The 4143-nt window shown below is 47.3% G+C and overlaps 1 long non-coding RNA gene across 5 annotated transcripts in view; it reads right to left on the bottom strand.

Annotated features, from left to right (window-relative positions):
• The window catches only part of LOC308200387, a 620245-nt gene that overhangs the window by 401337 nt on the left and 214765 nt on the right, over positions 1-4143 (bottom strand). The window lies entirely within an intron of this gene.

Here is a 4143-nt window from a genome sequence, read left to right as displayed (position 1 = left end):
CTGAACTGTCTACCCTCCCCTAGCAGGTGACCTTGCCCACGCCGGAGCTTCAGTAGACCTGGCTATCTTCTCACTCCACTTAGCCGGTATCTCCTCCATCCTTGGGGCCATCAACTTTATCACCACAGCCATCAACATAAAACCCCCCGCACTCTCACAATACCAAACCCCACTATTTGTCTGATCCGTACTAATTACCGCCATCCTACTCCTTCTATCACTCCCCGTACTCGCCGCCGGTATTACAATATTACTAACTGATCGAAACCTAAACACCACATTCTTCGACCCCGCTGGAGGAGGAGACCCAATCCTGTACCAACACCTATTCTGATTCTTCGGACACCCAGAAGTCTATATTCTGATCCTACCGGGGTTCGGAATCATCTCACACGTAGTCACGTACTACTCAGGCAAAAAGGAGCCCTTCGGCTACATGGGAATAGTCTGAGCCATACTATCCATCGGCTTCCTAGGATTCATCGTCTGAGCTCACCACATGTTTACAGTAGGAATAGACGTTGATACCCGAGCCTACTTTACATCAGCCACTATAATCATTGCCATCCCTACCGGAATCAAAGTATTTAGCTGACTAGCCACCCTGCACGGAGGAACAATCAAATGAGACCCCCCCCAATACTATGAGCTCTAGGATTTATCTTCCTATTTACCATCGGAGGATTAACAGGAATCGTTCTTGCAAACTCTTCCCTAGACATCGCCCTGCACGACACGTACTACGTAGTTGCCCACTTCCACTACGTCCTATCCATAGGCGCCGTCTTTGCCATTCTAGCAGGATTTACTCACTGATTCCCACTACTCACTGGGTTTACCCTACACCAAACATGAGCAAAAGCCCACTTCGGGGTAATATTTACAGGAGTAAACCTAACGTTCTTCCCCCAGCACTTCCTAGGCCTAGCAGGAATACCCCGACGATACTCGGACTATCCCGACGCCTACACACTATGAAACACCATTTCCTCCTAGTCCTAGGACTTAGAGAAACTCCAGTACTAAAAAGAGTAAACACAAGCAATAATTTCATATACTTCACTCTCACTCACCACTCAACTATCAGCTAACCACACCCCCGTCCACATAGCTTAACACAAAGCATGGCACTAAAGTTGCCAAGATGGCATAAAACATGCCTGCGGACAAAAGACTTAGTCCTAACCTTACGGTTGGTTTTTGCTAAATATATACATGCAAGTATCCGCGCCCCAGTGTAAACGCCCTCGACCACCTACCCCCATACAGGCCTTGAGGAGCGGGTATCAGGCACACCCAAGTAGTAGCCCAAGACGCCTCGCTAAGCCACGCCCCCACGGGTATTCAGCAGTAATTAACATTAAGCAATGAGTGCAAACTTGACTTAGTTATAGCAACAGCCTAACTTCAAGGGTTGGTAAATCTTGTGCCAGCCACCGCGGTCATACAAGAAACCCAAATCAACCGTCCTATTGACACGGCGTAAAGAGTGGTAAAATGCCTATCCTAGCTAACTAAGATCAAAATGCAACTGAGCTGTCATAAGCCCAAGATGCACCTAAACACACCATTAAGATGATCTTAGGAACTAACGACTGATTTAAACCCACGAAAGCCAGGGCCCAAACTGGGATTAGATACCCCACTATGCCTGGCCCTAAATCTTGATACTTACTTTACCGAAGTATCCGCCAGAGAACTACGAGCACAAACGCTTAAAACTCTAAGGACTTGGCGGTGCCCCAAACCCACCTAGAGGAGCCTGTTCTACAATCGATAATCCCCGATTAACCCAACCACCCCTTGCCAACACAGCCTACATACCGCCGTCGCCAGCCCACCTCGAATGAGAGCACAACAGTGGACACAATAGCACCCCGCTAATAAGACAGGTCAAGGTATAGCCTATGGAGTGGAAGAAATGGGCTACATTCCCTATTCATAGGGCACACGGAAAGAAGCGTGAAACCACTTCTGGAAGGCGGATTTAGCAGTAAAGTGGGACAATAGAGCCTACTTTAAGCCGGCCCTGGGGCACGTACATGGTTAAACATGCCTGTTAGTAGTGTGGCGAGCCATAGTGGGAAGGCTAGGGCTATGTTCATAGATAGTTGGGTGGTTGGGGTGAATGTATATGGAAGGAGGCCTAGAAGGTTGATTGTAAGAAGTATGATTATTAGGGATGTAAATATTATGGCTCATTTGTGGCCATTTTTGTTGAGTGGGACTATTAGTTGTTTTGTGATTAGGTGAAGGAGTCATGTTTGGATAGTAGAAAGGCGGTTGTTGATTCATCGGTTGTTTGGGGACGGGAATAGTAGGGCTGGGAAGAGTAGGGATAGTAGGATAAAGGGGATGCCGAATAGACTGGGGCTGGAAAATTGGTCAAAGAAGCTTAGGTTCATGGTCAGGATCATGGTGTGGGTTTGGTAGTGAGGGAGGTCTTATTTGATGGGGGGTTGGTTGTGGTGAAGGCTAGTAGTTTTGGTTGGATGAGGAGTGCTAGGGTTAATCAGGTTATAATTATGATTGAAAATCATGGTGCGGGGTTAAGCTGTGGCATATCATTAAGGAGGGGGAAGTCCCTCTTTGGCTAGCTTAAAAGGCTAGTGCTGTTGCATAGCTTCTTAATGATTAGGATGATGATAGAAGGGACGATCAGGCCTCGAAATGTGGGAGTGGGGTTGATTCTACTACAATGGGTATGTAGCTGTGATTAGCCCCGCAAATTTCTGAGCATTGTCCGTAAAAAATCCCAGGCCGGGTGGTAATGAATGAAGTTTGGTTTAGTCGGCCTGGGATTGCGTCTGTTTTAACTCCGAGCGTTGGGACTGCTCAGGAGTGGAGTACGTCTCCTGCAGTAATGATCACGCGGATGGGGGATTCTATTGGGATAACTACGCGGTGGTCAACTTCTAGCAGTCGGAAGTGGCCGTTGGGTAAGTCTGGGGTGGGCACTATGTAGGAGTCGAATGATAGGTCTTTGAAGTCTGTGTATTCGTAGCTTCAGTATCATTGGTGGCCGATGGCTTTTAGGGTGAGGTCTGGTTCGTCGATTTTGTCCATTATGTAGAGGATTTGTAGGGATGGGAGGGCGAGGAGTACCAGGACGATAGCAGGTAGGATTGTCCAGATCAGCTCTACTTCTTGGGCGTCTACAGCATTGGACGAGAGTTTTTCTGTTAGTATGTGGGCTAAAAGGTAGAGAACTAGGCTGCAGATAGCTAGGGCAACGATTAGGGCGTGGTCGTGGAATTCAACGAGTTCTTCTATGATGGGTGATGAGGCGTCTTGGAATCCTAGTTGGGAGTGGTTGGCCACATGAGATGTACAGGATTTTTACCTGTGATTTAGTCTTGACAAGGCTATGTAATTGGTTTACTAACGTCTCATAAGAAAGAAGCATGAGCGGTTAACCTCCTGGGAGACCCAGAAAACTTCACCCCAGCAAACCCACTAGTAACCCCACCACACATCAAGCCAGAATGATACTTCCTACTCGCCTACGCCATCCTACGTTCAATCCCAAATAAACTAGGAGGCGTATTAGCACTGGCCGCCTCCGTACTGATCCTATTCCTAATCCCATTCCTGCACAAATCAAAACAACGAGCAATAACATTCCGACCACTCTCCCAGCTCCTATTCTGAGTACTAGTCGCCGACCTCCTCGTCCTAACATGAGTAGGAAGCCAACCCGTCGAACACCCATTCATCATCATTGGCCAACTCGCTTCAATCGCCTACTTCACTATCCTCCTATTTCTCCTCCCCGCCGCAAGCGCCCTAGAAAACAAAATACTCAACTGCTAAATACTCTAATAGTTTATAAAAACATTGGTCTTGTAAACCAAAGATTGAAGACTTACCACTTCTTAGAGTACCCCAAACTCAGAAAAAAAGGACTCAAACCTTTATCTCCAGCTCCCAAAGCTGGCATTTTCAATAAACTATTCTCTGACCCTAACCCCTAAACCGCCCGAATAGCACCCCGCGACAACCCCCGCACAAGCTCCAATACAACAAACAAAGTCAACAACAGCCCCCAACCCGCCACTAAAAACATCCCTGCCCCATGTGAATAAAACATGGAAACTCCACTAAAATCCGACCGAACAACAAACACCCCAACATTATTCACAG

The sequence above is a fragment of the Anser brachyrhynchus genome (assembly GCF_964034855.1).
Source record: "Anser brachyrhynchus genome assembly, chromosome: 10".
NCBI lineage: Eukaryota > Metazoa > Chordata > Aves > Anseriformes > Anatidae > Anser > Anser brachyrhynchus.
The sequence above is the reverse complement of the archived record's forward strand: the minus strand, read 5'-3'. Positions and strand labels throughout refer to the sequence as shown.